Source organism: Neomonachus schauinslandi, chromosome 1, assembly GCF_002201575.2.
Source record: "Neomonachus schauinslandi chromosome 1, ASM220157v2, whole genome shotgun sequence".
NCBI lineage: Eukaryota > Metazoa > Chordata > Mammalia > Carnivora > Phocidae > Neomonachus > Neomonachus schauinslandi.
Window position 1 is genome coordinate 137,014,050 of NC_058403.1, and position 8,933 is coordinate 137,022,982.

An 8,933-nucleotide genomic window follows, 5' to 3' on the forward strand; every position below is an offset into this window, starting at 1 on the left:
AATAGAACACTATCTGCATACCTTGAAGTTGAGAATTCACTCGCCTTATTGAGAAGGGAAAACAAAAAAAAGGGACAGGTGTTTTGTTTCTGGAGAGCCAAGCTCCCTGGCAACTGTGCCAAAGCTCATTTTTCCAATTCCTCATCAAATGGCAGGCCTCATCTTGGCCTCTCATTCTGAAAGTGTCCTGTCTCTGGAAGTGACATGGCTGTCATTTGGGGAAGTGCAGCCTTGGTCACTGACCTTGCATTCCTAAAAATGTTTTCCAGTGAAAGTGATTATGTCATTTAGAAATAGAAAAGTCTATCAGTATATATATTTCACATCTGAGACTTACTGGAGGTAAGATATGTAGTACAAGCGTAATAGGTTCACAGTGATTATGTAGGACTTCAGGATCACCTGATGGGGGGGAGGGGGATAGCAACTTAAAACTATAGAATATAATCATCTACAGAACATAATTAGCATTATCCAGAGAACAGCTGCTGGTGTTTGTGAAGGTCTGATACTACTCCAGTGAAGGGTCATTCTTTTCCCAGTTGTTGTCAAAGCAAGCCAATGGCTTCTGGGAAGACAGTTTGGCGAGTTCTTATAAAACTATAAACAAATTACTACCATATGATCCAGCAATCACACTCTGGTATTTACCCGAAGGAATTGAGAACTTATATCTCCACAAAAACCAGCACATAATTGTTTAGAGCAACTTTATTCATAATTGCCAAAACTTGGAAACAATCCAATACCCTTCAGTAGGTGAAGGGATAAATCCACTGTAGTACATCCAGAGAATGGAATATTACTCGGTGCTAAAAAGAAGTGAACTCTCAAGCCATGAAAAGACATGCAGGAAACTTAAACGCATATTCCTAAGTGAAAGAAGTCAATTTGAAAGGTGATATACTATTTGATTCCCAACTATATGACATTCTGGAAAAGGCAAACTTATGGAGGTAATAAAAGGGTCAGTGGTTGCCAGGGATTGGAGAGCAGGAGAAGGGATGAACAGGCAGAGCACAAAGGATTTCTAGGGTGAAAAATGGCCTGTATGATACCATAATGATGGATATATGTCATTATACATTCATCCAAAGTCATAGAATGTACACCACCATAAGTGAACCATAATGTAAACCGTGAATTTTGATTATGCTATGTCATTGTAGATTCAACTGTAACAAATATACCACCCAGTGGGGAATGTTGTGCATGTGTGCAGGCAAGGGGTGCATGGGGAACATGGGGAATGTCTGTACCTTCCCCCCAATTTTGCTATGACCTTAAACTGCTCTAAAAATAGTCTTAATGAAAAAACACCAGATTGTAATATTTTACTAGTGATCTCAGTCTTCAGAATAAATATGGTGTCACTCTTCATTTCCCCTCACACAGAGTTTTGTCCTATTTCAAGACCCTTGAAAACATGTCCTGACATATTCACAGAGAATGAATTGAGGGGAAAGGGATAAGGGTGTTCAAAGTCTACTCCTTTTTAAAAAGTTGGTTGAAGGAAATGTATATGTCAGATATCCCTTTCTCATAGGATGTTTGCAAAGCTGATGGATGCACTTTGGCACTTTGCCTTTTCAGACTCTTCCCCCATTGAATAGACTATATCCTCATCTTACATTTTGGGTGTTCCCTTTTTTGAAAGAGTACACTGGAGTTTTTTAAAGATCAAGAAATATTTGTAGAATGTTGATGATGGTGAAGGGTGAAATACAAATTTTTTTTTTTCTGTTTATAAGCTTCCCTTCTCTTCTGAGATATGGGATCTCCTCTATAGACTTTGAGGAATAAATAGCTATTTATTCCATTTGAAACCTCTGTCAAAAATAAGAATCTGTGGGGGAATTTTTTTATCTTTGGAGTTAAAGAGAATTGATTAGAGGACATGAAACTAAATATATGATGGCTATAAAACCTTTTTATTCCCTTACATATATAGTGGATAGTAGTTGGATTTTATGTCCGTGGGATAATCAGGATTTAAAAAATAATATGAAAAACAGAATTTTTTTTCTTACAGAAACTGCTGACTGGTTAGATAAGATAAATAACATACATGTGTATTTTTGGAAATCATGTCATTAAAATGTGAAGGCATTTTATTTTCCTGTATAAATAATGGTTCAGGGTACATGCACTGGGAAGGAAAATGTCCCCTAAAATTTCATATCCTTCCAGGAACATTATATGAAAATAGGGTTGTTGCAGATGTACGCTAAGTTAATTTGGAGGTTATACTGGAGCAGGGCAGTCCTTAGTTCATATGATTGGTGTCCTTATAGAAAGAAAAGAAGAGACTCAGATGGATGATGGCCATGTGAGGACACAAATGGAGATTGGAGTTAAGCTGCCACAAGCCAAGGAAAGCCTGGGGATACCAGAAGCTGGAAGAGGCAAGAAAGGATCTTCCCCTTAAGGGTTTAAAAGGAGTGCGGCTCTGCCAACAGCTTGATTTTAGACTTCTACTCTCCAGAACTGTGACAGAATGAATTTCTATTGTACACGATGATTACAATCATATAAGAACCACATATGTATAACAATAGAGGTTTAGAAAAAGATCTTTATTATATAATTGGTAGAATACAGTAAAAGATTTTTTGTTTGTTTCTTTTAATAAAAGGAATAGACATTTGATTAAGTCACAAAAATAGTTTAAAATAAAAGTCACTTTCGGTTAAATTGAGATTTCAACCAAATATGATTCATGCATTAGCTTAGTGAATTTTTTCTCTTTGTTGTTTTAAAGCCTGATCATGCAGCATATATTTTAAAATGAGGCAAGTGGTTCTTTAAGGACTTAGAATATGTGGAAGATTTCAAGATCTATAGATCATACTGACTCTAAAATGCTGAACTTCCTGCTAACTGGGGCTAAAACAGACTTTAAAAAAAATGTCATGACCAAACAGTGTGGAAAGCAACAGGCATAGAAGCTTACAGCTTTTTCTGCTTGTTTTTGTAGATTTTAAGCTATAATTAATACTTCAAGCCCACAAAATTAGCGGGATTGGAGGGCTTGGCTTCTGGAGAAATATTTGCAGTGAAAGTTAAGAAGCTGGTGAAACATCTTATTAAGCTAGCCCATCCATATAAATACCATAGTCTGCGTTGTGATGAAATCCTGCTGGAAACTTCTGAGTGAGCTTTCAGAGCCACAGTCAATTTTCATTATATAACCAGGGTTGGCTGTTTTTCAGGCCCAGCTGAACTCTTTGTGCAGGAGTATGGCCATTTGGCTTTTCTAAAAAATTAATAAAAAAATATATATATATACTAAATATATAATGCATATGTATAATAAAGGCTGCTTTTGGAAATCAGTTTGTTATTTTGCTGAGTCTCAGAGGTATCAACGAGTGGCCAATTTGGGGCGCCTGGGTGGCTCAGTCATTAGGCATCTGCCTTCGGCTCAGGTCATGATCCCAGGGTCCTGGGATCAAGCCCCGTATCAGGCTCCCTGCTTGGCGGGAAGCCTGCTTCTCCCTCTCCCACTCCCCCTGCTTGTGTTCCCTCTCTCGCTGTGTCTCTCTCTGTCAAATAAATAAATAAAATTTAAAAAAAAAAGGAAGAATTACAATACAATCTAACACCAGAAGGAGTCCTTGCCTTGATGATTATACTGACAGTAAAATGCAGTTGTTATTTATTTGTATAGCAAAACAGGAAGTCATTCTTTAAGTGAATCACCCATTAAGAGTCAGTTTACATAAGATTTACATCTTCTTCACAAAACCACCAGTATGTAAAAGCAATGAATGCCTTCTGAGTTTTCTAATAAGATTTTTCTTTTTGACAGACAATTAGAATCATGTGGACATTTGGTACATCCACAGTACAAATAGTCAAATCATCTACCTAAGCGTTTTCCAAGAAAAATGCTATTGATGAGAGAAGCAATGCTAGCAAAGGGTACTGTCCTTGTAGATTTGGTCTTCTGTCCCAACTTGGGAGGGAATCTTTCAAATGGCAGTGTTTTGTAATCATCAGTGCAACCATCTCATGGATTCATTTTGGTAAAATCTCTCTAAGATACTGTCTTAGGAAATGCGAGCTCAGTAAGAATAAGTAAAGCACCATAGTAATGTAGGAAATGTTGGGGTTCAGAACCGATGGCCAAGAAAGAATTCTTGAGCTGTCTTCGGTGCAAAAAATACTATTAAAGCAGGGGGACAGGAACTGTGGACAGAAAGAGCTGCACTGGGGTTGTGATGGGTGACTGATTATAATACTTTCAAGTTGGGAGGGGATTAGGGATAGCATAAGTCTCTAAGGAATTTTGGAAACAAGGTTTCCAAGACCTTGAGTGGGCTAGCTATTGTTAGGAAAAGGTCATTTTTAACATCTGGGCACCTGCTGAGCTCCCAGTGGAAAGTTACTCTACCTGTTTCAAGGACTTGTCAATGGGCCATAGGCAGTAAGGAAATCTAATATTTTTTCCTTTGCCTTTGTTTCCAGATCAATAGGAGTAGAAGGAAAAAATATTCACATGCATTTGAAAAAATAGTCAGACATTTCCTAACCTATGGGTGAAAACAATGGCCCCTGACATTCCGGTATAAAGTTCCCAACTGGATACTAGTTGTACATTGGTAGTAAAGACTTTGGACAATTCTTGGTGGGCATATATCTTCTGGGAACCTTTGCAGGATGGCTTGTCTCCACAGGCAGCTGAGGGAGGTCCATGAGTGAAAAGTTTTTGATCTAAAAGCTAATAAGCCGCCCTCATACAAAGAAGAATCTGAATCATCAAGAGACATTTTCTAGGTAGGGATGCAATCTCAAAATTAGGGTTCTTGATGTGAACATGTACAATTGTGTGTTTCTTTTGAATAGCTCTAAAAATAAATAGTTTCGGGCCCTTTACCTAAGGTTAAGATGATTGTTATTTTTTACGTTCTCTAAGTAGGCTAGATGCTCCTAAGAATACAAAGATAAATAAAAGGAGAAAATTGCCTGCATTTGCCCGGATGCCTGTCGTGTAATGACCTCACTGATTTTTTCCCATTTGAAGATGCTGTTGCTAACATGGTGCCCCCTTCTGCAAATGACACTAAGAGGAGCTTTAAGAATAGGTCTTGTTATGAAGGATGATTTTACTTGATTGCCAGGAGAGATTTTTTGGAGCAGACAGTTACTGGACTTTTCATATTCTCCCAGGTCATACAGCATGAAAAGTGGGCCATTTCCTCTTGGTATTTTGTAACCTAAGAACTTTTATTATTTTCCTTTATTGGCAATTTCTGGGAAAGGTGGTTCTGAAACACATTTTGTTGATCATCTAAACACTATTAACTTCAGGTCTGACAATTCCATAGAAAGCTTATGGACAGCTAAGACACATGTAATTTTTAGTCTCTCTCTGAGACTTAGGGAGCTTTACTGCTGTCCACCTTGTCTAAGAGCCCACAAAAGGGTAAAAGGCAATGTGTATACTCCTCATGCAGGTAAATTTAAGTGAGATGGTGTGATGCTGTTGGGACATGGGCCTCCCTCGCAGGATGTCATTTTTTTAATTTTGTGTTCAAATAGATAAGAACTAGCCAGGGAATGGCATCTTGCCATTTAAGTCAGAATTTAAGAATGTTCCTGTTCTCTTAGTCTAACTCTTGAACAACAAGCTATTTTCACATTTTTGGCTGGGTCTATGTTATGGTAAGTAATGAATGGTGCTGGTCAGATGATTCTGAGCAAACACTCTGCATATCTTTAGTATTAATAAACATTACAGATATCTACCAACATAATTTATTGCTAACTGAAAATAAACAACTGTCGAATCCCAAATACTTATTCTAAATGGACTTTTTGAGATAGGGGATACAGAGCTATTCCAGGCTAACATTCTCATATTGCATGTGAAGAATTTCAAGTTCATCATTAGCTAGTTTTGCCCTGAGTCATAACGATAATTATGATGATGTCAGTGAACATTTGCTGGGGTTATGTACCAAGTCATGTGCTTTCCAGGCCTTATTTTATTTATTCCTCCCTTTAGCCTTAAGAAGTCTGAATAATCTGCAGCAGAAATAGAGAATTGTAGATTGAATTGTTATTTATTTTACTCTTTACTGAATTAGGGAATCCTGAAGTTGAAACGAGATTAAAGCTTAAGAAAATATTTAATGAACGATCACCCAGAGAGCCATTCTTCTGGTTTGTTCTGTGATTTTTGCACAGATGCTGTTGAGTGTCCAGGCTTCTGTGGCAAATTTGAACTTGTATTGAATACTGAGGAAATGTGAGCGAGCAACTTCCAAGCTAATTTTTATAATAAATGAGGACACATTTTAGAAGTGAATCATCCCTACATTTAACTAATTTTAATTTACACCCTTTCCCCTTGTTCCACTCTTCTCCATTAATGCATTGGTGCCTTTTAGATTTAGATAGTAATTTCACCAGTTAGCTTATTTAATTTAATGCTGCTGAGGGCATTTTTCCTACTTGATTCAATTTAACAAGTCACCGTGAAAGGAGTTTCAGCTAGAGTGACTGCTACATACTACTAATTAATACCTTGTGGCAGGCACTTTCCTAACTGTTTTCCAAGTGTTGTCTCACTTAATATTCACAGCAACTCAAGAGGTGATTTTATTATTATTGTTGTTTTGCAGGTGAGGAAACAGTTTCAAAGAACTTAATTAGCTCAAGGTCACATAACCAGGAAAATATGGAGATCCAGTATTTGAAATCAGTACTACTTAACTTCTGAGTCTAACATCTGTTCTTTTCTTCATGGTCTCAGTATCTTCTCTGTTGTCTTTGAGAATATCAGTAGTAGTTTTTTTTTTCTTTTTCTTTTTCTTTTTTTAGAATTGTCGTTTACTTGCACAGTCTCTCTTCCAGATTGCTCTATTCTGGTGGTTTTTGTCTCTAGCTTTCATGTTACAGGAGAGGTTCTCCACTCCGAGTATAATCAAAACAACCTAGGGGGCTTAAAAAAATAATGATGCTTAGGAACACCACAGACCAATCAAATCTAAACCTCTGCTATTGGGGCATATTTCTTCAAAGCTTGCTAGTTGATTGTAATGTCAAACCAGGAACAATCCTTGGATGTCTGGATGTCTGTTTTAAATGTGGAAAACTAAGGCCGAGATGGTTCAAATGGTTCTATTCAACATTTAAGGAAGAGATAATACCAATATTATACAAAATCTTTCAGAAGATAGAGGACAATTGCCCTAATCAACTCATTTTATGAGGTCAGTAACACCCTGATATCCAAGCCAAACAAAAACATTAAAAATATATAAAAGAAAGATAGTTACACACACACACACACACAGTATGACTCATGAATATAAACACAAAGGTTCTTTTTTTATTAATATTTTATTTATTTATTTTTTAAATTTTATTTTATTATGTTGTGTTAGTAACCATACAATACATCATTTGTTTTTAATGTAGTGATTCACAATTCATTGTTTTCGTGTAACACCCAGTGCTCCATGCAGTACGTGCCCTCCTTAATACCCATCACCAGGCTAACCCATCCCCCCACCCCTCTCCCCTCTAAAACCCTTAGTTTGTTTCTCGGAGTCCATAGTCTCTCATGGTTCATGTCCCCCTCCAATTTCCCCCCTTTCATTTTTCCCTTCCTTCTCCTAATGTCCTCCATGCTATTCCTTATGTTCCACAAATAAGTGAAATCATATGATAATTGACTTTCTCTGCTTGACTTATTTCACTTAGCATAATCTCCTCCAGTTCCATCCATGTTGATATAAAAGTTGGGTATTCATCCTTTCTGATGGCTGAGTAATATTCCATTGTATATATGGACCACATCTTCTTTATCCATTCATCTGTTGAAGGGCATCTAGGCTCTTTCCACAGTTTGGCTATTGCGGACATTGCTGCTATGAACATTGGGGTGCATATGGCCCTTCTTTTCACTATGTGTGTGTCTTTGGAGTAAATACCCAGTAGTGCAATTGCTGGGTCATAGGGTAGCTCTATTTTTAATTTTTTGAGGCACCTCCACACTGTTTTCCAAAGTGGCTGTACCAACTTGCATTCCCACCAACAGTGTAAGAGAGTTCCCCTTTCTCCACAACCTCTCCAACATTTGTTGTTTCTTTTTTTTTTTTAAGATTTTATTTATTTATTTGACAGAGACAGGGAAAGTGAGAGCAGGAACACAAGGAGGGGGAGTGGGAGAGGGAGAAGCAGGCTTCCCGCTGAGCAGGGAGCCTGATGTGGGACTCGATCCCAGGACCCTGGGATCATGACCTGAGCCGAAGGCAGACGCTCAACGACTGAGCCACTCACGCCCCCCAATATTTGTTGTTTCTTGCCTTGTCAATTTTTGCCATTCTAACTGGTGTAAGCTGGTATCTCAATGTGGTTTTGATTTGAATTTCCCTGATGGCTAATGATGGTGAACATTTTTTCATGTGTCTGTTAGCCATTTGTATGTCTTCCTTGGAGAGGTGTCTGTTCATGTCTTCTGCCCATTTTTTGACTTGATTATTTGTTTTTTGGGTGTTGAGTTTGAGAAGTTCTTTATAGACCTTGGATACCAGCCCTTTATCTGTAGTGTCATTTGCAAATATCTTTTCCCATTCTGTGGATTGCCTCTTTGTTTTGTTGACTGTTCCTTTGCTGTGCAGAAGCTTTTTATCTTGATGAAGTCCCAAAAGTTCATTTTTGCTTTTGTTTCACCAGCCTTTGGAAAGGTATCTTGAAAGAAGTTCCTGTGGCTGATGTCAAAGAGGTTACTGCCTATGTTCTCCTCTAGGATTTTGATGGATTCCCCTCTCACATTGAGGTCTTTCATCCATTCTGAGTTTATCTTTGTGAATGGTGTTAGAGAATGGTCAAGTTTCATTCTTCTGCATGTGGCTGTCCAATTTTCTCAGCACCATTTATTGAAGAGACTGTCTTTTTTCATTGCATATTTTTTCCTGCTT